The sequence below is a fragment of the Somniosus microcephalus genome, unplaced genomic scaffold, assembly GCF_052327205.1.
Source record: "Somniosus microcephalus isolate GS21.2 unplaced genomic scaffold, FLI_Smic_1.0 unresolved_chr8, whole genome shotgun sequence".
Classification (NCBI taxonomy): domain Eukaryota; kingdom Metazoa; phylum Chordata; class Chondrichthyes; order Squaliformes; family Somniosidae; genus Somniosus; species Somniosus microcephalus.
Genome location: NW_028225186.1, coordinates 29,613,522 through 29,637,646, shown reverse-complemented (window position 1 = coordinate 29,637,646; position 24,125 = coordinate 29,613,522). Strand labels below are relative to the sequence as shown.

At 46.0% G+C, this 24,125-nt stretch overlaps 1 non-coding gene across 1 annotated transcript; it reads right to left on the bottom strand.

Annotated features, from left to right (window-relative positions):
• Nucleotides 1-14,332: 14,332 nt before the first annotated feature.
• trnar-ucu (transfer RNA arginine (anticodon UCU)) lies at nucleotides 14,333-14,426 on the bottom strand. Its single transcript has 2 exons — nucleotides 14,390-14,426; nucleotides 14,333-14,368 (listed from the first exon to the last, which is right to left on the bottom strand). It is a non-coding gene; the product is annotated as a tRNA-Arg (tRNA).
• Nucleotides 14,427-24,125: the final 9,699 nt, after the last annotated feature.

Here is a 24,125-nt window from a genome sequence, read left to right as displayed (position 1 = left end):
GCAAATTCAAAGCAGGCCACAGATGTGAGGAGATTGTGTGATAAATCCCAGCTGGTGATGGGTGGGCACTGGGATAGGGAATGGGCAGGGATAAATAAGATCTGATTGTTCTGCAGGACCAGGCTCTTCATAGGCCTGAGATAGTGGCACAGGTTGGACAGCTTACTCTGGTTGTGCAGCCTTAACCCAGATTATTGAACATTCTGTAGATCCAGGTTTGCAGATTTGAGAAACTCGGTGACATTTAAGGGGTTGTTCTTGATGATCAAACACGAGATGTTCCTCAGGTCAACTTCAGAAAATTCCAAAGCATCGGAGAGTTTGTTATTGGACAGATCCAACTTGAGAATGTTGCTGAGGAAGTCCCGCTGGCAGTCAAATGTTGTGAGAGAGTTGTTAGAGAGGGATAGGTTTCGGAGGGAGGGTGGGAGGGCGGTGCCATGTTGCAGGGAGGCGAGTTGACTGTTGCCCAGATCAAGGAGCGTCAGATTACTGAGCCCAGAGACAGCGCTCACCAGGTGGGAGAAATTCTGGAGTTTATTGGAGCTTAAGACAAGTGTTTGAAGATTGTCCAATGCAGTGAAGGCTTTGGGTTCAACTGTGACTAAGCGGTTGTGATGGAGCAGGAGTTGATCTAACTTTTCAAGTTCTTGGAAGACCGAAGAGTTCAGATGAGAGATACTGTTGTAGGACAGGTTGAGGTTCAGTAGGCTGGTGAGGTTACTGAACACACTGCAGTAAACACTCTTAATCCGATTGTAATCCAGCCGCAGGGTGAGCAGCTTGGGCAGGCTGTGGAAGCTGTCCGCTTTCAGTTGGGTGAGCCAGTTGTGGGAGATGTTCAAATGCACGGTGCTGGCTGGGAGTTCGGACACAGCACTAGAGACCTGTGTCAGGAAGCGGTGGACGCACTGAAAGGTACCATTGTGGTTGGCATCCTGCATGCAGTTATTGAAACTGTACCCGGGGACTGTGGGCAGCAACACATTGCAGGAGAGGGCACAGAGAAGCAGCAGGCAGTGAACGCTCAGTCTCAACATCACAGCCTCCTTCTTCCATCCGAGGGTTCAGATGTTTTGCAGGACCTCACTCAAGAAAAATTCTGTGGGTGTGAGATGTTTTTTCTCTGTCGCTGCCAGAACATCCTGTAAAGTCAGAGATGGTTTACATTGTCTGTTTAGTAGAAATTAAGCAAATCAATTAACCTGCTTCCATGGATACTCTGTTCTCCACTGCTCTGAAAAGCCATTACCATGTTAAATATTTGTGATATGCGGAAGGCTCCTTTCTGTCCAGATATTACCAGCTCCCTGAAGACCCCTTACTCCTCTGAACACCTCACGCTCTCGCATGCCTCGCCCATTCCATCATCACCTGCGGCGCTCCCAGGCCACGGCTATTTTCTCATTAAGATCTGCTTCCTCTTTGTATTGAAGTGCCAAAGGCCCCAGAACCTGATGACTGTGTTCTCGAATACTGAGGGAAGACAGAGAGGAGATAACAGAGGCTTTGAGGACAATGCTCCAAACATCCTGTGCACTGGTCCCCATATTATAAAACGGATATAGAGGCACTGGAGAAGCTGCAAAAAAGTTTTGTACCAGTACTGAGAGGTTTCAACTATCAGGAAAGATTAAATAGGCTGAGGCTCTTTAGAAAAGAGACTGAGAGGTGACCTGATAGAGGTCTTTAAAATTATGAAGGGGTTCGATAGGGTAGACAGAGAGAAGATATTTCTAGTTGTGGGGGGAGACCAAAACTGGGGGCCATACATATGAGATAGTCACTAATTAATGCAAAATGGAATTCAGGAGAAATTTTTTTACCCAGGGTGTGGTGAGAATGTGGAAGATGCTATCAGAAGGAGTGATTGAGGCGAATGTCATTTGAGGGGAAGCTAGATAAGGACCTGAGGGAGAAAGGAATGGAAGGATGTGGTGATAGTGTGAGATGAAGTGGGGTTGGAGGAGGCTCGTGTGGAGCATAAACGCTGGCGTGGACAGGTCGAGCCGAATGGCCTGTGTCTGTGCTGTAAAATTCCATCTAAGCCTTGGATATGGAAGTTGTGCCACATGCCTGCAGTTGCCAATATAACAACTCTCTTCAATCAGAGTGAAAGGGATAAATCAGATAACTACAGACCAGTCGGCCTAACATTGGTGGTGGGTGAGCTCCCAGAGAAAGAAAAAAGAAAGTCTTGCATTTCTACAGCGCCTTTCATGACCTCAGGACGTTCCAACTTTTTAGCGCCAATGAAGTGTATCACTGTTGTAATGTAGGAAATGTGGTAGCCAATTTGCGCACAGCAAGCTCCCAGAAACAGCAGTGTGATAATGACTAGATAATCTGTTTTAGTTATGTTGATTAATTGTTGGCCCAGGACCCAGGGGAGAACTCTCCTGCTCTTCTTTGAAATAGTGCCAGAGGATCTTTTACGCCCACCTGAGAGGACAGACGTGGCCTCGGTTTAACATCTCATCTGAAAGACAGAGCCTCCGACAGTTCAGCACACTCTCTCTACTGCATTGGAGTGTCAGCCTGGATTTTGGTGCTCAAGTCACTGGAGTGGGGAGAGCGAGAGTGACTCAGGGCAAGGGTGCTTCCCACTGAGGCACGGCTGATGGGAGCAGGGACTGCAGGGAGGATGAGCAACCTGGCCACAGCACCGTGGAACGGAGGGCCATTCAAGAGGGGGGAGTAAATAGAAATGTTGTAGTGGTAGGGGATAGTTTTATTAGGGGGATAGATAGAGTTCTCTGCAGCCGAAAGCGAGAGTCCCGAAGGCTGTGTTGCCTACCCGGTGCCAGGGTTAAGGACATCTCCTCTGGGCTGGAAAGAAACTTGCAGTGGGAGGGGTTGGATCCAGTTGTCATGGTCCATGTTGGTACAAACGAGGTTGATGGCACGAGGAAGCCGGTTCTGCTAAAGGAGTATGAGCAGCTAGTGGTCAAATTAAAAAACAAAACCTCAAGGGTAATAAGAGCTGAGCCACGAGCGAATTTGGCTCGGACAAATAAAATTAGAGAGTTAAATGCGTGGCTCAAAGACTGGTGTGGGAGAAATGGGTTTTGCTTCCTGGGACACTGGCACCAGTACTGGGGCAGGAGGGAGCTGTTCCGTTGGGACGGGCTTCACTTGGCCAGTGCTGGGGCTAGAGTCCTGGCGGATCATATAACTAGGGCTGCAGAGAGGGCTTTAAACTAACTAGTCGGGGGGAGGTTCCTAGAGAGCAAATAATAAAAATGACAACAGAGAAGGTCATAGACTTAGGTAGTGGGGAAATTAAAAACCAGAGCATGTCAGGAAGGGGCAGAAGGTATGGAGTAAAAAGTAAAGTAATAATAAGGGCAAAAGCAGGAACTAAGTGTCACAAAACATATATGAAAGTTCTCTATCTGAATGCACGTAGCATTCGTAAGAAAATAGACGAGGTAATGGCACAAATAACTACATATGGGTATGGTCTTGTGGCCATTACAGAAACATGGCTGCAGGGTGACAATGCCTGGGAATTAAACATACCAGGTTATTTAACGATCAGGAAGGACAGGCAGGAAGGAAGGGGAGGTGGGGGTGGCTATGTTAATAAAGGAAGGAATCACTTTAATACAGAGAAATGATATTGGGTCAAAAGATCAGGATAATGAAACAGTTTGGATGGAGGTAAGGAATAATAAGGGGAAAAGAACACTAGTGCGCGTAGTCTATAGGCCTCGAAACAGTTGCAACTTTTTTGGACGGAGTATCAATCAGGAGATAGTTGAGGCTTGTAGTAAGGGAACATCTATAATTATGGGGGATTTTAACTATCATATGAATTGGACAAATCAAATTGGGTAGGGCTGCCTTGAGGATGAGTTCATTGAGTGTATTAGGGATGGGTTTCTTGAGCAGTATGTAACTGAACCGACCAGGGGGCAAGCAACCTTAGATCTGGTCCTTTGTAACGAGACAGGATTAATTTAAAATGTCCTAGTAAAGGATCCCCTTGTAATGAGTGACCATAACATGGTTGAATTCCATATTCAATTAGAGGGAGAGAAGGTTGGATCTCAAACAAGCGTGCTAAGCTTGAATAAAGGAGAGTATGACGGTATGAGAGCGGAATTGAGTAGAGTGGATTGGGAAAATAGATTAAAGGGTAAGACGATACATGATCAGTGGTGTACATTTAAGGAGTTACTTTACAACTTCCAAAAAATATATATTCCACTGAGAAGAAAAGGGTGTAAAAGAAAAGACAGCCATCCGTGGCTAAGTAAAGAAATTAAGGATAGTATTCGACTAAAAACAAGGGCATATAAGGTAGCCAAATCTAGTGGGAGGATAGAGGATTGGGAAAACTTTAAAAGACAGCAAAAAATAACAAAAAGATTGATTAAGAGAGGGAAGATAGATTATGAAAGTAAATTAGCAATAATATAAAAACAGATAGTAAGAGTTTTTTTAGTTATATAAAAAGAATAAGGGTGGCTAAAGTAAATGTTGTTCCCTTCGAGGATGAGACCGGGAAAATAATGGTGGGAAATATGGAGATGGCAAAAACACTGAATGAATATTTTGTATCAGTCTTTACAGTAGAGGACACTAAGAATATCCCAACACTGGACAAACAGGGGGCTAAAGGGGGGAGGAGCTAAGCACGATCAATATCACTAAGGAAGTGGTACTAGGTAAAATAATGGGACTCAAGACGGAAAAAGCACCTGGACCTGATGGCTTACATCCTAGGGTCTTGAGGGAAGTCGCGGTTGGGAATGTGGATGCATTGGTAATAATTTCCAAAACTCCCTGGACTCAGCAAAGGTCCCGGCAGACTGGAAAACTGCTAATGTAACACCCTTATTTAAAAAGGGCAGTAGACAGAAGGCTGGAAACTATAGACCGGTTAGCCTAACATCTGAGGTAGGTATAATTTTGGAATCCAATATTAAGGAGACAGTAACAGGACATTTGGATCATCATAATTTAATAGGTCAAAGTCATCATGGTTTTATGAAGGGGAAGTCATGTTTGACAAATTTGCTGGAGTTCTTTGGGGAAGTAACATATAGGGTGGATAAAGGGCAACCAGTGGACGTAGTGTATTTAGACTTCCAAAAGGCATTTGACAAGGTGCCACACAAAAGATTATTGCTTAAGATAAAAAAAATCACGGGATTGGGGGTAATATTCTGGCATGGATAGATATTGGCTATCTAACAGAAGGCAGAGAGTTGGGATAAATGGTTCATTCTCAGACTGTCAATCAGTAACTAGTGGTGTTCCGCAGGGGTCAGTGCTGGGTCCCCAACTCTTTACAGTCTATATTAACGATTTGGAGGAGGGGACCGAGTGTAATATATCAAAGTTTGCAGATGATACTAAGATGGGAGGGAAAGTAGTGAGTGAGGAGGACATAAAAAACCTGCAAGGGGACATAGACAGGCTAAGTAAGTGGGCAGAGATTTGGCAGATGGAATACAATACTGGAAAGTGTGAGGTTATGCACTTTGGCAGGAAAAATCGTACAGCAAGTTATTATCTTAATGGCAAGAAACTTGAAAGTACTGACGTACAAAGGGATCTGGGAGTCCTGGTGCACGAAACTCAAAAGGTTAGTATGCAGGTGCAGCAAGTGATTAAGAAGGCAAATGGAATGTTGACTTTCATTGCTAGAGGGATAGAATATAAAAATAGGGAGGTATTGCTTCAGTTGTACAAGGTATTGGTGAGACCGCACCTGCAATCCTGCATACAGTTTTGGTGTCCATACATAAGAAGAGACATACTTGCTCTCGAGTCAGTACAAAGAAGGTTCACTCGGTTAATCCCGGGGATGAGGGGATGGACATATGAGGAGAGGATGTGTAGATTGGGATTCTACTCATTGGAGTTCAGAAGAATGAGGGGCGATCTTATTGAAACATATAAGATTGTGAAAGGTTTGGATCGGGTGGATGCAGGGAGGATGTTCCCGACGATGGGTGAAATTAGAACTAGGGGGCATAGTCTTAGAATAAGGGGCTGCTCTTTCAAAACTGAGATGAGGAGGAACTACTTCACTCAGAGGGTGGTAGGTCCATGGAATATGCTGCCCCAAAAAGCTGTAGAAGCTACATCATTATATAAATTTAAAACAAAAATAGACAGTTTCCGAGAAGTAAAGGGAATTAAGGGTTATGGGGAGCGGGCAGGAATTTGGACTTAAGTCGAGGTTCGGATCGGACATGGCCCTGTGGGTAGCGGAGCGGGCCCAGGGGCCGTGTAGCTTGATCCTGCTCCTATTTCGTGTGTCTATTTCTTTTAGATTCAGGAGATGGTTCTGTGATAGTAGATTGGCGGTTAGGATCAGATCAGCCATGATCTTATTGAATGGTGGAGCACGCTCGAGGGGCCGATTGGCCTACTGCTGCACCTTTTTCTTATGTTCTTATGTTCTTAAAGGGTCTGATGAAAGGGAGGAACTGAAAGAAATCAGTATTTGTAGGGAAATGGTGTTAGGGAAATTGATGGCATTGAAGGCCGATGAATCCCCAGGGGCTGATAATCTACATCCTAGGGTACTTCAAGAAGTGGCCTTAGAAATAGTAGATGCATTACTGATCATCTTCCAACATTCGATGGAATCTGGAACAGTACCCATAAATTCGAGGGTAGCTAATGTTACCCCACTATTCAAAACAGGTGGTAGAGAGAAAAATGGGAATTACAGACCGGTAAACCTGACATCGGTAGTGGGGAAATGCTAGAGTCCATTATAAAAGATGTAATAGCAGAGCACTTGGAAAACAGTGACAGGATCGGACAAAGTCAACATGGATTTACAGAAGGTAAATCATGCTTGACTAATCTACTGGAATTTTTTGAGGATGTTACTGCTAAAATAGATAATGGAGAACCAGTGGATGTGGTGTATTTGGACTTTCAAAAGGCTTTCGATAAGGTCCCGCATAAGAGATTAGCGTGTAAAGTTAAGGCACATGGGATTGGGGGCAAGGTATTGACTTGGAGAGAGAACTGGTTGGCAGACAGAAAGCAAAGAGTTGGAATAAATGATTCTTTTTCCGAGCGGCAGGCAGTGACTAGTGGGGCACAGCAGGGATTGGTACTTGGTACTTGGACCAATATATAGTATATAGTATACAATATATAGTAATGATCTAGACAAGGGAGCTAGATGTAATATCTCCAAGTTTGCAGATGACACAAAGCTGGGTGGGCATGTGTGCTGTGAGGAGGATGCCGAGAAACTCCAGTATGATTTGGACAGGTTGGGTGATTGGGCAAAAGCATGGCAGATGCAATATAACGCGGATAAATGCGAGGTTATCCACTTTGGTGTCAAAAACAGGAAGGTAGATTATTATCTGAATAGCAATAGATTGGGAGAAGGGGAAGTGCAACGAGACCTGGCTGTCCTTGTACAGCAGTCGCTGAAGGTAAGCATGCAGGTGCAGCAGGCAGTTAAGAAGGCAAATGGTATGTTGGCCTTCGCAGCGAGAGGGTTTGAGTACAGGAACAAGGATGTCTTGCTGCAGTTATACTGGGCCTTGGTGAGACCACATCGTGAGTATTGTGTGCAGTTTTGGTCGCCTTATCTGAGGAACGATGTTCTTGCCATGGAAGGAGTTCAGCGAAGATTCAGCATGCTGATATCTGGGATGGCAGGACTGACGTATGAGGAGAGGTTGGGTCGATTGGGCTTATAGTCGCTGGAGTTTAGAAGAATGAGTGGGGATCTCATTGAAACTTATAAAATTCTGACAGTACTGGACAGACCAGATGGAGGAAGGATGATCTCGATGGTCGGGGAGTCCAGAACGAGGGGTCACGGTCTAAGGATAAGGGGTAAGCCATTTTGGACAGAAATGAGGAGGAATTTCTTCACCCAGAGAGTGGTGAACCTGTGGAATTCTCTACCACAGAAGGCAGTAGAGGCCAGTTCATTAAATATATTCAAGAAGGAATTGGATATATTTCTTAAGGCTAAAGGGATGAAGGGGTATGGGGAGAAAGCAGGGACCGGGTACTGAATTTCGATGATCAGCCATGATCGCATTGAATGGCGGAGCAGGCTCGAGGGGCCGAATGGCCTACTCCTGCTCCTATCTTCTATGTTTCTATGTTTCTATGACCTTATATGGGATAAAATTAATACTCAACTAGAAACCGTTCTGGAAACCAGGAAGCTGGTTAAAAGGCAGAAGCAGAGTGCGCTAGTTTTTGGGTGTTTTTTTGACTGGACGATGTAAAGAGTGGGCCCCCCTGCATCACTGCTGCGACCGTTGCCCTTCTTGCTATTTCAACAATCTGGACTTGGGTACAGAAGGCAGACGTATTGACATTTGCTGCTAACACGAAAAACAGGGAGCCTGGGTAGCTGTGAAGGAACCGTCAGTGAACATTTAGAGAAGAATATGGAGAGGAAAAGTACACCAAATGGTATGTTAAAAGCTGCCGAGGAGTCCCCAACAATAGATATTTACAGAGCAGAGGAGGCCATTCGGCCCACTGTGTTAATTCTGCGTCTTTGCCACAGCAATACTAAACTAAACCCACTGACCCACTATCTCCCCATCGACCTGGATGAAACGCAAACTAATCCCACTGCCCCACTCTCCCCCCAAAGCACTGTAACAATCCCAATCCAGTCCCACTGTCCCGCTCTCTCCCCAAAGCCCTGTAACAATCCCAAACATATCCCACTGACCCGCTATCTCCCCATAGCCCTGCATCAATCCCCAAACTAATCCCACTGCCCCGCTCACACCCCATAGGCCTGTATCAATCACAAACTAATCCCACTGCCCCGCTCTCATCCCATAGCCCTGAATCAATCCCAAACTAATCACACTGCCCCGCTCACACCCCATAGACCTGTATCAATCACAAGCTAATCCCACTGCCCCGCTCTCACCCCGTAGCCCTGATTCAATCCCAAACTAATCACACTGCCCCGCTCACACCCCATAGACCAGTATCAATCACAAACTAATCCCACTGTCCCGCTCTCTCCCCAAAGCCCTGAATCAATCCCAAACTAATCACACTGCCCTGCTATCTCCCCATAGACCTGTATCAAACCCCAAACAAATCCCACTGCCCCACTCACACCCCATAGACCTGTATCAATCACAAACTCATCCCAGTGCTCCACTCTCTCCCCATAGCCCTGTGCCGGCACTTTGAAAGAGCTCTGCAATTAATTTGATTCACCTGCCCTTTCCCCATAGCCCTGTAATGTTTTTGCTTCAAGTATTTATTCAACTTCCTTTTGAAAGTCACTATTGAATCTGCTTCCACCGCCCTTTCAGGCAGCGCATTCCAGATCACAACAACTTGCTGCTTAAAAAAAATGTTTCCTCATGTCACCTCTGGTTCTTTTGCCAATCACCATAAATCTGTGTCCTCTGGTTACCGAACCTTCTGCCAGTGGAAACACTTTCTTCTTATTTACGCTATCAAAACTGTTCAAAATTTTGAACATCTCTATCAAATCTCCTCTTAACCCTCTCTGCTCTAAGGAGAACAATCACAGCTTCTCCAGTCTCTCCACATAATTGAATTCCCTCATCCCTGGTACCATTCTGGTAAATCTCCTCTGCACCCTCTCTAAGACCTTGACATCCTGTGTTGACTTTAATAACATAGCACTGATTTGACACGTTCCTGTGAAAGGTCATTGATCATTAAGAGATTGTAAATCTCACCTGCTTGCTGCTGGGGTTTGCCGATGTTGAGCTGAGACTGTAAGTGCAATGGTTTTGAAATGACAATCAGAGGGGATGTGGTTTAGACGTCACATGAATAAAATGACAGTTTCATCTTAAAAAGGAGACGTGTAAGTGAAGGCATTCTACGAGGAGGCTGGATTGGCTCGTGTGTGTCATGGGCTGTGGTCACCCACTGTCCAAACTGCCTACTGTGGGCAGCAGCAGCTGTAACATCTGGGAGCCCCTTTCTTTATCTTGCCAACTTCCCTTCTCCACCTCTCCCCTCCTGCTGAAAACCATCACAACTGGTCCTCTGCTCAGCCATTGCCCACAGCCAGCAGGGCGAGTGGACAAGATGCCAGGGTCATTCACCCTCTCCCTAATACAGGGCCACTGACACCAATTGTAACCGTTGCCAGGCTCAGGTCAGCTCCCTCAGCACAGTCCGGAATGGAGCCTGGAGCTTTCCAAATGCAATGAAGTAAGAAACAAATACTGGCCAGGAAAGTCTCAGCGAGTTCGAGAAACCTGTGCGTTTGTTTGATTGAAACCAAAACGGCTTCAAACCCGAGGATACGTCACACAGGTGGAGAAATTCAGTTCACTTTTTCGACACAATGCAAAGCAGCAGAAGCAATGAACACATTGAAACCGGCAAATATGAACATATTTATCACTGAGCAACAATAGAATAAGGAGCATATGGCACAGAAAAGGAAGAAATGAAAGAAAGATTCAATGAAAGAAAGAAAGTACAAGGACTTGGGGTTTTATACACTGGCACTGTGTTTCTTTCTGCGCCGGGACAGCAGAGGGCACAATCGGAACATCAGCCACATCAGTGCCTGAAACATGGTTCAATAGGAACTGGAGGAGGCCATTCAGCCCCTCGAGCCTGCCAAACCGGAACTGGAGGAGGCCATTCAGCCCCTCGAGCCTGTCAAACCGGAACAGTAGGAGGCCATTCAGCACCTCGAGCCTGTCGAACAGGAACAGGAGGAGGCCATTCAGCCCCTCGAGCCTGTCAAACAGGAACAGGAGGAGGCCATGCAGCCCCTTGAGCCTGTCAAACAGGAACAGGAGGAGGCCATTCAGCCCCACAAGCCTGTTACAAAGGAACAGGTGGAAGCCATTCATTCCCTTGGCCCAGTTACACAGGAACAGCTAATTTATTATTAATGTTTCATGTGATGTGTTTGCTCTGAAATAAATTATAAAAAAGTTTAGCCTGCATTGGTTGGGATTCGAACACGGGTCTCACCACATGGCAGGCAAAAATTCTACCCCTGAACCACCAATGCTCACATTGATAACAAGCTCCATTTTCCAGTAGCTGCAATTTATTTTTGACTTTTGTTAATAGAAGCGAGGACACTGCGGTAAAATAAAAAGCGAAATGCAGCAGATGCTGGATCTGAAATTGTTCATTAAATGTTGGAAACACTCCACAGTTCAGGGAACATGTATGGACAGAAAAACACAGGGTTAACCTTTCAGGTCCATGAGCTCTCGGTAGAAGTAAGATTTTGCAGCTTTGTAGGTCCCGTGTGAGCTTCCTTCCAAATTTTTAAACTTTTAAACTGCTCAAAAATTACAAAATTGAGAAATTAACCTGCCCCCGAAAAATAAATGGCCATACAGGGATCGAACCCGTGACCTTAGCATTATTTGCTCCACGCTCTAACCAACTGAGCTAACCAGCCCATCTGTAGGGTTAACCTATAGTAACATCACTGTTTCTGGTCTTTGCAAGCTAAGTCACTTTGTCTTGGAAGGCTGTAAAAGAAAGACTTGAATTTCTGCAGGGCTTTCACGACCTCATGACATCCCAAAGTGCTTCACAGCCAAGGAATGCTTTTTGAACTGTTTTGCATCTGTGACAGGTAGATTGGTCAGGAGGAGGTCGAGCAGGTTTTCCTGTCGTGTTGGTTCCCTCACCACCTGCCGCAGGCCCAGACTGGCAGCCATCTCCTTCAGGACTCGACCAGCTTGGTCAGAAGTGCTGCTACCGAGCCACTCTTGGTGATGGGCATTGAGGTCCCCACTGTAAGATTCGCGAAATTTTCATTAAATAATCACGTAGGAAAATAGAGTGAATAAAACAGCTTTATTGACCAAAAGAAGCTTATACAGAGAAACTTTGGATAAAAGGGCACACAAAATGGCCGCCGGACCTCATGACCAGCTTCTGGGACCATTTGAATTTCTGTTACTGCAAGCCAGACAGGCTTGTGGATTGAGGACATTAAAAGCCCGCGAAAACCAGTTTCGGGAAGCTGAAACTCATGGAACTGAGCATACATATTGATTGGATTATAAGTACAGGATAGATTTGGGTGGCAGGATGAGACCCATCAAGAAATGGGCAGACAATTGAACGAACGCTTTAACCCATTACACTGTACAAAGAGAAGCCGTTTAACAGCCATCCAGGGCAATCTCCATACCGATCATTATACAAACCAAATTACGGTAACAATGCAAAGACATTATCGGCCCAGGAAGGCCAGTTAAGCTATCACCGACTCCCGTTATGAAGACAAAACACCCCTGCAGAGAGTTCTGCCCGCCAAAATTATTACAAAGACAGGACTATGATTTGGCGGGAGATCAGAATGTTCCAAAAAGTGTAACTGTGGATTGAGTAAAGTCCATCAGGGGTTCGACTCTTCTGCTTCGACTCTTCTGCTTCAGTACGGAATGTGTTTGTTTCGTGGTTCGGTAAACGGTGTCCAGCGGGGTGTTCAGCCGTGTGTTTCGCGACTTTGGAAGTTTCGGCCAGGCAAGGCCCGGCCACGACAAGAAGACGACGAGAAGAATTGGGCTTGGAAGCCAGCTCGGCCAGGCAAGGCTCGGCCATGATGGGAAGACGACGAGGGAGGCCCGGGTACTTTTGTCGGGAGATCATCGACGACCTAGGCCGGAGAAGAAGACACTCAGGGCCCGGGTACTCCAGTTCTTCAACATCACATCGGTAATGGATTCATCCGTGGCGAGCGTTCACCAAGGTTGTATTGGCTGCCTCCTCGCAGGAGAACCAAGAGGAAAACAAGCTGCGCCAGAAGCTTCCAAACCCATGTGACGACGGAAAGCTGTGTTGAAAGGATGCAAAGCTTTTTTCGCAATTCTTAAAGTGGTGAGCATGATCCCGAGTCTCTCAAATCGAAACTTAGTTAGGTTTAGGGGAGGGGGTTAAGGGTAATTGTAATGTGTTGCCTCTTTCACGATGTGCCGTGTGTTCCCCATTTCTATAGAGTTAAGTTTATAGATGTGTGCATGCTAGTAGTTGCTTTAATCATGGAGGAGTACTGATTCATCAGCTGAGGGAGGGTGGTAGGTGGTAATCAGCAGGAGGTTTCCTTGCCCATGATGTTCCTGTGTAACAGGCTTGAGGGGCTGAATGGCTTCCTCCTTTTCCTGCATAACAGGCTTAACAGACTGAATAGCCTCCTCCTGTTCCTGCATAACAGGCTCGAGGGGCTGAATGGCCTCCTCCTGTTCCTGTTTGATAGGCTCGAAGGGCTGAATGGCCTGTTCCTGTTTATGTGTAACATACCCGATAAGCTGATTGTCCACCTCCTGTTCCTTTATAACAGACTCGAAGGGCTGAATGGCCTCCTCCTGTTCCTGTATAACAGACTCAAGGGGCTGAATGGCCTCCTCCTGTTCCTGTGTAACAGGCTCAAGGGGCTGAATGGCATCCTCCTGTGCATGTATAACAGGCTCGAGGGGCTGAATGGCCTCCTTTTGTTCATGTATAACGGGCTTGCGGAGCTGAATGGCCTCCTTCTATTCCTGAGTAACCGGCTCGAGGGGCTGAATGGCCTCCTCCTGTTCCTGTCTAACAGGCTTGAGGGGCTGAGTGGCTTCCTCCTTTTCTTGTATAACATGCTCGACAGGCTGAATAGCCTCCTCCTGTTCCTGTATAACAGGCTCGTGTGTCTGAATTGTCTCCTCTTGTTCCTGTGTAACAGGCTTGAGGGGCTGAATTGCCTCCTTCTGTTACCGTGTAACAGGCTCGAGGGGCTGAATGGCATGCTCCTGTGCATGTATAACAGGCTCGAGGGGCTGAATGGCCTCATCCTGTTCATGTATAACAGGTTTGAGGGGCTGAATGGCCTCCTGCTGTTCCTGTGAAACAGACTTGTGGGTCTGAATTGCCTCCTCCTGTTCCTTTATAACTGGATCATGGGTCTGATTTGCCTCCTCTTCATCCTATGTAACAGGTTCGAGGGGCTGAATGGAGTTGTACTGTTCTTGTACAGATCTTGTATCGCTGAACGGCTTCCTCCTGTCCAATGCAACAGGCTCGAGGCGTTAAAAGCCTCCTCTTGTCCCTGTGTAACAAGTTCGAGGGGCTGAATGGCCTCCTCCTGTTCCTGTGTAAAAGGGTCATGGGTCTGAATGGCCTCCACCTGTTCCTATGTAAATCGGCCATGGGACTGAATGACCTCCTCCTGTTCCTATGTAAAACGGCCATGGAACGGAATGGCCTCCTGCTGCTCCTGTGCAACAGAGTCAGGGTTTGAGAGGACTCAGAGGGAAAGTGTCGAGGCGGCAGGTTCCCTTCTCTGAATTAGCGATTTACTGCAAAATGTATTTTCGGTGAAGGAAACACCAAACCCTGATCCAAAATCCGACTCTGGTGGGACTTAAACCCACAACCTTTGAAAGATCTTAATCTGTCATACAACTAGAAGTCCAATGCGCTATCCATTGCGCCACAGAGCCAATTACATAAAGGTGCATTACAAAAGCAAAATAGTGTTGATGCTAGAAATCTGAAATATAAACAGATGAAATGCTGGAAACACTCTGCAGGTCAGGCAGCATTCCTTGTTTGTTTAAAAGGGATCTACTTTCAGTCCCGGATCATTCTGTGTCTGTTTAAAAGGGACATGCTGTCAGTCCCGGATCATTCTGTGTCTGTTTAAAAGGGACATGCTGTCAGTCGCGGATTATTCTGTGTCTGTTTAAAAGGGACATGCTGTCAGTCGCGGATTATTCTGTGTCTGTTTAAAAGGGACATGCTGTCAGTCCCGGATTATTCTGTGTCTGTTTAAAAGGGACATGCTGTCAGTCCCGGATCATTCTGTGTCTGTTTAAAAGGGATGTGCTGTCAGTCCCGGATCATTCTTTGTCTGTTTAAAAAGGACATGATTTCAGTTCCGGATTATTCTGTGTCTGTTTAAAAGGGATGTGCTGACAGTCCCGGATCATTCTGTGTCTGTTTAAAAGGGACATGCTTTCAGTCCCGGATTATTCTGTGTCTGTTTAAAAGGGACATGCTGTCAGTCCCGGATCATTCTGTGTCTGTTTAAAAGGGATGTGCTGTCAGTCCCGGATCATTCTGTGTCTGTTTAAAAGGGATGTTCTGTCAGTCCCTGCTCATTCTGTGTCTGTTTATAAGGGATGTTCTGTCAGTCCCTGGTCATTCTGTGTCTGTTTAAAAGGGATGTGCTGTCAGTCCCGGATCATTCTGTATCTGATTAAAGCGGATGTTACATAATATTATAAAGTCTGCCCCACAGAAACAGTCCATTTGCACGAACTGGTCTCCACACGAGGCTCCTCCTTCTCTATTTCTCCTCACCCCCCGAAAAAACTAGAATCAGTAATTGTAACCATGAAACTATCGAATTGTCGTAAAAACCCATCTGGTTCACTAATGTCTTTCAGGGAAGGAAATCTGCGTCCTTACCTGGTCTGGCCTTTGTGTGACTCCAGTCCCATAGCAATGTGGTTGACTCTTAACTGCCCTGTGAAATGGCCTAGCAAGCCACTCAGTTGTAACAAACCGCTACGAAACAAAATAATAAAAATGTAACTGGACGGACCACCAGGCCTGATCCATATCAGCCTCCTCCTGAGGTCCCCACCATCACAGAAGCCACTGTTCAGCCAATTCGATTCACTCTACGTGATATCAAGAAAAGGCTGAGCATACTGGATACAGCAATGGCTCTGGGCCCTGACAACACCCCGGCTATCATTCTGAAGATTTGTGCTCCAGCAAAGCTGTTCTAGTACAGCTACAACACTGGCATCTATCCAACAATGTGGAAGACTGCCCAGGTATGTCCTGTCCACAAAAAGCAGGACAAATCCAATCCAGCCAATTACCACCACATCAGTCTACTCTCTACTCTCAATCATCAGCAAAGTGATGGAAGGTGTCATCCACAGTGCTGAAAAGAGCAGTTACTGACCAATAACCTGCTCATTGATGCCTGGTTTGGGTTCTGCCAAGAGCACTCGACTCCCGACTTCCTTAAAACCTTGGTCCAACATGAACAAAAGAGCTGACCATCGACATCCTGGGGGTTACCATTGACCATAAATACTGTGACAACAAGAGAAGGTCAGAGGCTAGGCATTCTGCGTCGGGTGTCTCACCTCCTGACTCCCCAAAGCCTTTCTACCATCTACAAGGCACAAGTAAGGAGTGTTATGGAATACTCTCCACTTGCCTGGATGAATGCAGCTCCAACAACACTCAAGAAGTTCGACACCATCCAGGACAATGCAGCCCGCTTGATTGGCACCCCATCTACCACTTTAAACATTCACTCCCTCCACCACCGGCGCACCGTGGCTGCAGTGCGTACCATCTACAAGATGCACTGCAGCAACTCACCAAGGCTTCTTCAGCAGCACCTGCCAAACACGCAACCTCTTCCACCTAGAAGGACAAGGGCAGCAGGCGCATGGGGACACCACCACCTCCAAGTTCCCCTGCAAGTCACACACCATCCTGACTTAGATGTATTTCGGCCGATCCTTCATCGTCGCTGGGTCAAAATCCGGGAACTCCCTCCCTAACAGCACTGTGGGAGTACCTTCACCACACGGACTGCAGCGGTTCAAGAAGGCGGCTCACCACAACCTTCTGAAGGTGCAATTAGGGATGGGAATTTAATGCTGGTCTTGACAGCGCACCCACATCCCATAAACGAATTTTAAAAAGTCCTATCAGCATATCCTTCTATTCCTTTCTCCCTTCCTCTTAAATGCATCTGTAGTGTTCGCCTGAACTACTGCATTCTCAGCGCTCTTTGGGCAAAGAAGTTAATCCTGAATTCCCTGATGGAATTATCGGTGAGTTGTTGTGACCTGTCTTCTCTGAGCTATTTCCTGACTCACTCACAGTAGGAAGTATTTTCGTATAGCTAATGTGGAGCTGCGATGGTCGAGTGGTTAAGGCGTTGGACTCGAAATCCAATGGGGCTTCCCTGCGCAGGTTCGAGCTGCTCGCAGTGACTTTGATGCAAATTCTTTATTTTATTTCATCTGCTCCCTGTGGCGATCACTGGCCCCGAAATTGATCAGAATTCCCTCCACTGCAATTTATTACACTGATTAACCCAAAGCTGTTGTTCCAATTGAAACACTAATAAATTATCGGCATTAGTTAGATATTGTGGATTTGTTGGGAACTAGTGAGCAATACACAGACAAAGCAGCATCAAAAAACCAATTAATAAAGAGCCCTGCAGCGTTTGGTAGGGATTCACCTTCAGCTACTAAGTGGGAACACGGTTTGGTTTTATAAAACTGAACACGAATTAAAAAGTGTGTAATAAGACTACGACAGGACTCGAACCTGCAATTTTCTGATAGCCTCAGAATTAGTAGCAAAGTCAGATGTCTTATCCATTAGGCCACGCGGGCACTAGCAGTAGCTTGCAGATCAGATGACATCTGTGGACAGAGAAATACAGGGTCAACCTTCCAGTTCCTTGAGCTCTCGGCAGAACTAAGGTTTTGAAGCTTTGCTTCAAAGTATTGCAGCTCCAATCTTTTCAGCAAATAGCAAAATTAAGAAACTACCCACACCATCAAAAAGTAAATAGCCCGCACGAGGATCGAACCCGCGACCTTGGCGTGATGAGCAATACGTTCTCACCTGCTGAGTTAACGGCCTGACTTCACGCAATTTGCTGTTAAACTCAACATATGTTGATTTTTGGTTTTTGTCAGTTGACTTCGAAGGCTGTAAAAGAAAGACTCTGATTTCAACAGCGCCTTTCACCTCAGGACGTCTCAAAGCACTATACAGCCAATGAAGTTGTAGTCACTGTTGTAATGTAGGAAAAGCAGCAGCAGCCAATTTGTGCACAGCAAGCTCCAACAATGTGATAATCGAGGATAACCTGTTTTAGTGATGTTGATTTGAGGATAAATTTTGGCTACAGGACACCGGGGTAAAGCTCACCACCCCCTGCTCTTCTTCCAATAGTGCCATGCGATCTTTTATGTCCACCCGAGAGGGCAGAGGGGGCCTCAGTTTTGGAATTGTATTCCACCACAATCGGTACCCTTATGGACCGGCATATCCCTCACCCTACCATTAGCATCAAGACAGGGGACCAACCCTGGTTCAATGAGGAGTGAAGAAGAGCATTTCAGGAGCAGCACCAGGCGTATCTAAAATGAGGTGCCAACCTCATGAAGCTAAAACACAGGACTACACACATGCTAAGCTATGGAAACCGCATGTGTCGACAGAGCGAAGCGATCCAACAACCAACGGATCAGATCAAAGCTCTGCAATCCTGCCACATCCAGTCGTGACTATTTTAATTTAATTTAATTTTTCCTAGGGTTTGGGCATCGCTGCTGGCAAGGCCAGCATTAATTGCCCATCCCTAATTGCCCTTGAGAAGGTGGCAGTGAGAAGCCATCTTGACCCGCTGCGGTCAATGAGGTGAAGGTCCTCCAATAGTACAGTTAGGGAGGGATTTCCAGGATTTTATCCTAGCGACGATGAAGTTATGGTGATATATTTTCACGTCGGGATGTTGTGTAACTTGGAGGGGAACTTGGAGGTGGTGGTGTTCCCATGCCCCTGCTGCCCTTATAAGAACATAAGAACATAAGAAATAGGAGCAGGAGTAGGCCATTTGGCCCCTCGCACCTGCTTCACCATTCAATAAGTTCATGGCTGATCTGATCTGGGCCTCAACTCCACTTTTCTGCCTGTTCCCCCTTAACCCTTGACTCTCCGATAGTTCAACAGTCTGTCTATCTCAGGCTTGAATATAACCAATGATTCAGGCTCCACAGCTCTCTGGGGTAGATAATTCCAAAGATTCACAACCCTCTGAGAGAAGAAATTCCTCCTCATCTGCGTCTTAAATGGACAAACCCTTATTCTGAAACTATGCCACCTGATTCTAGATTCCCCCATGAGGGAAAACAGCCTCTCATCCTGTCAAGCCCCCTCAGAATCTTATATGTTTCAATGAGATCACCTCTCATTCTTCTAACCTCCAATGAGTATAGGCCCAACCTGCTCAACCTTTCCTCATAAGACAATCCCTTCATCCCAGGAATCAACCTAGAGAACCTTCTCTGAACTGTCTCCAATGCAAGTATATCCCTCCTTAAATAAGGAGAACAAAAATGTATGCAGTACTCTAGGCGTGGTCTCACCTGTACAGTTGTAGCAAGACTTCCCTACTTTTATACTCCATGCCCCTTGCAATAAAGGCCAACATTCCATTTGCCTACTTAATTACTGCATGCTAACTTTTTGTGTTTCATGTACGAGGACACCCAGATCCCTCTTAACCGCAGCATTCTGTAGTCTCTCTCCATTTTAATAATATTTTGATTTTCTATTCCCTCCATGGCCTCACCCCTCCCTATCTCTGTAATCTCCTTCAGCCCCACAACCCCCTGTCCCCTGGGCAGTACGGTGGCATAGTGGTTAGCACTGTTGCCTCACAGCACCAGAGACCCGGGTTCGAATCCGGCCTCGGGCGACTGTCTGTGTGGAGTTTGCACATTCTCCCCATGTTTGCGTGGGTTTTCTCCGGGTGCTCCGGTTTCCTCCCACAGTCCAAAGATATGCGGGTTAGGTTGATTGGATATGATAAATTGACCCTTAGTGTTAGGGGGATTAAATACGTGGGGTTACGGGGATCGGGTGGGATATGTGTCGGTGCAGGCTCGATGGGCCGAAATGGCCTCTATCTGCACTGTGGGGTTTCTGTGATTCTGTGATCTGCACTCTTCTAATCCAGCTCTCTTGAGCATCCCTGAGTATAATCGCTCAACCTTTCCCAACCTAAGCTTTGGAATTGCCCTGCCTAAACATGTCCACCTCTCTTTCCTCCTTTAAGACGCTCCTTATAACCTATCTCTTTGACCAAGCTTTTGGTCACCTGCCCTAACTTCTCCTTATGTGGATTGGTGTCAAATGTTTTGTCTGAAAATACTCCTGTGCAGCGCCTTGGGACGTTTACTACGTTAAAGGTGCTATATAAATGCAAGTTGTTGTTGATGATGGTGGGAGCGGATTCGGTGATGGTTATGCTGTTGAATGTGAAGGGGCGGTGGTTAGACTTTCGCTTGTTGGAGCTGGCCATTGCCTGGCGCTTGTGTTGGCTGTTGTCATGTGTGGCACAGAGTGACATATGTACAGTATTTGCCGATCGGATAGTATATGATTGACAACTGCAGGTTGTATGCTGAAAGATTAATACAGGAAATTGTCAGATGGAGTCTCGAAAATATAAGCTTATAGATATGCGCCAAATCCGATGGCAGGTGAGCTCATTTGGTTAGGGCGTGATGCTAATGACGCCAAGGTTGCAGGTTCGATCCCCGTATGGGCCATTAATATTTTTGTTTTGAGGTTAGTCTCTTCTTGTTCTTTTTGAGCAGCTTCAAAACTTTGGAAGGAGAGTCACATGGGACCTGTAATATTTTGATGCAAAGCTGCCGCGATAGTTCTGCCGAGAGCTCATGGACCTGAAAGGTTAACGCTGTGTTTCGACGTCCACAGATGTTCCCTGACCTGTGAAGAGTCTCCAGCATTTAATGAACAATTCCAGAACCAGCATCTGCTGCAATTTGCTTTATTTTACTGCAGTGTCCGCGCTTCTATAAAGAAATACAAATGTTGTGGTCATGATCAGGAGTGCAGTGACTGAAAGGATGGTGCAGGCAGATTCAAGAGCTGCATTCAAAAGGGAAAAATATTGCAGGGCTGCAGGGAAAGGGCGGGTGAGTGGGACAAGCTGAAGTGAACTTGTAGAGACCGGGCACGGGCTCGTCGGGCCGAATGGCCTCCTCCTGTGCAGGAACCATTCTTATAAAAGACTCCATCAATACAAATCTTTCTTTTAGAGCCTGCTGAGAAAAAGTGAATGAGCCGACAAAAAAGGAAAATCAACCATAAATAAACTGAATAAGAAAATCCAAAAGGCCGGTTAGCTCAGTTGGTTAGACTGTGGTGCAAATAACAGCAAGGTCGCGGGTTCGGTTCCCGTAAGGATTATTTGCTTCTTGTTAGAGAGGGTAGTTACTTTATTTTGTTATTTTTTGAAAAGTTTGGATGGAAACTCACACGGGACCTGTAATACTTTGAAGCAAAGCTGGAAATCCTGAGTTATGACCTGTGTAGCGTTTCCAACATTAAATGAACAATTCCAGATCCATCGGGACTTCTCATATTTCAATCAGTGAACGGTTCACAGCCGCTTATTGGCTTGGAGTGCAAAGAATAGAATTGAAATAAATACAATCCCGGGGTTTAATCACTCATTATTAACATACCGCAAGAAACAGACCGTTCGGTCCAACCAATCCATGCCGACGTTTATGCTCCACTCGAGCCTCCTCCCGTCTTTCCTCATCTAAATCTATCAGCATAACCCTCTGTTCACTTCTCCCTCATGTGCCTACCTAGCCTCCCCTTAAATGCATCTATGCAATTCGCTTCAACCACTCCCTGTGGTAGCGAGCTCCACATTCTCAGCACTCTGGGTAAAGAAGTTTCTGCTGAATTCCCGATTGGATTTCTTGCTGACTATCTTATATTGATGGCCTCTAGTTATGCTCTTCCCCACAAGTGGAAACATTCTCTCTATATTCACTCTGTAAAAATCTTTCATGATTTTAAAGATCTCTATTAGCTCACTTCTCAGCCTTCTTCTTTCAAGAGAAAAGGGATCCAGCCCGTAAATCCTTTCCTGATATGCATACCCTCACATTTCTGGTATCTTCCTTGTAAATCTTCTCTGTACCCTTGGTGTAACCAAGATTTGTTACAGGTTTAGCATAATTTCCCTACTTTTCAATTCTACCCTCTAGAAATAAACCGTAGTGCTTGGTTTGCTTTATATATGGAACAACTTTCAGTGATTTGTGTATTTGTACTCCGAGATCCCTTTGTTCCTCTACCCCACCTAAACTCACACACTCCAAGAAATAAGTGACCTCCCTATTCTTCCTAACACAATGAAATACGTCACACTTATCTGTGTTCAAATTCATTTGCCGATTCTATGCCCATTCTGCAAGTTTATTAATGTCCTCCTGTAACTTGTTGCAGTCCTCCTCAGTATTTAATATCCGCCCAATTTGGTGTCATCTGCAAATTTATAAATTGTGTTTCTGATTACTATATCTAAATCGTTAATACAAATTGCGAACAGCAGTGGCTCCAGCTCAGATACTTGTGGAACACCACTACCCACCTTCTGCCACTGTGAATAAGCTACCCGGTAGTTGGACTATCTGCCTTCTCTCCTTAAGCCAGCCACCAATCCATTCCGCTACTTCTCACCTGACTCTGAATTCTCTGACCTTGTTCATCAGTCTATTACGGGTACGATATCGAAGGCCTTCTGAAAATCCGGATAAATTACATCTACTGCATTACCATTGTCTACTCTCTCTGTTGGTTTGGAGTGCAAAGAATGGGACTGAAATGACATCGGCGATCTCCAGTTCCCTGCTCCCTCACCCACTCCAACCTAACTCCCTCTGAACTTGCAGCACTCCTTTCTCTCCGATCCAACCCTAACATTGTCATTAAACCTAATAACAAAGGTGGTGCTGTTGTTGTTTGGAGAACCGACCTCTACCATCCAAAGGCTGAACGGCAACTCTCTGACAGCTCCTCCTACCTCCCCCTGGACCATGACCCCACTACTGAACATCAAGCAATTGTTTCCAAGACTGTCACTGACCTCATCTCCTCTGGAGATCTTCCCCCCATGGCCGCCAACCTCTCAGTTCCTCAACACTGCACTGCCCACTTCTACATCCTTCCCAAGATCCACAAACAGGACTGCCCTGGTTGACCAATTGTTGCACCCTGTTCTTGCTCCACAGAACTGATTTCTTCCTATCTTCACTCTATTTTTTCTCGACTTGTCCAGTCCCTTCCCACCTACATGCGCGACTTTTCCAACACCCACCGTATTTTAACAGTTTCCAATTTCCTGGCCCCAAACGTCACCTTTCCACTCTGGATGTCCATTCCCTCTACACCTCCATCCACCACCAGGGCGGCCTTAAGCGGCTCCACTACTTCCTTGAACAGAGGCCTCACCAGTCCCCATCCACCAGCGCCTTCATCCACCTGGCTGAACTTGTTCTCACATTGTACAACTTCTCCTTTGATTCCACTCACTTCCTCCAAATTAAATGTGTTGCTATGGGTACCTCCATGGGCCCCAGCTATGCCGGCCTTTTTGTGGGACATGTGGAACATTCTTTGCTCCAGTCCTACTCAGGTCCCCTTCCTCACCTCTTTTTCCGATGCATCGATTACTGTATTGGTGCTGTTTCCTGCACTCGCCCTGAACTAGATTATTTCTTTCATTTTGTTTCCAATTTCCACCCTTCCCTCACCTCCACATGGTCCATCTCCGACTCTTCCCTTCCCTTCCTCGACTTCTCTGTCTCCATTTCTGGGGATAGCCAATCGACCAACATCCACTATAAGCCCACTGACTCCCACAGCTACCTGGACCACACTTCCCCCCACCACACTTGCAATAAGGACTCATAGAAACATAGAGACATGGAAGATAGGAGCAGGAGTAGGCCATTCGGCCCCTCGAGCCTGCTCCACCATTCAATGAGATCATGGCTGATCATCCAAATTCAGTACCCTGTCCCTGCCTTCTCCCCATATCCCTTGATCCCTTTAGCCTTAAGAAATATATCTAACTCCTTCTTGAATATATTTAATGAATTTACCTCAACTGCCTTCTGTGTTAGAAAATTCCACAGGTTCACCACTCTCTGGGTGAAGAAATTCCTCCTCATCTCTGTCCTAAATGGCTTACCTCTTATCCTTAGACTGTGACCCCTGGTTCTGGAATCCCCGTCCATCGGGAACATCCTTACTGCATCTAGTCTGTCTAGTCCTGTTAGTATTTTATAAGTATCAATGAGGTCACCTCTCATTCTACTAAACTCCAGCGAGTATAAGAACAATCGACCCAAGCTCTCCTCATACGTCATTCCTACCATCCCAGGTATCAGTCTGGTGAATCTTCACTGCACTCCCTCCATGGCAAGAACATCCTTCCTCAGATAAGGCGACTAAAACTGCACACAATACACAAGATGTGGTCTCACCAAGGCCCTGTACAAATGCAGCAAGACATCCTTGTTCCTGCATTC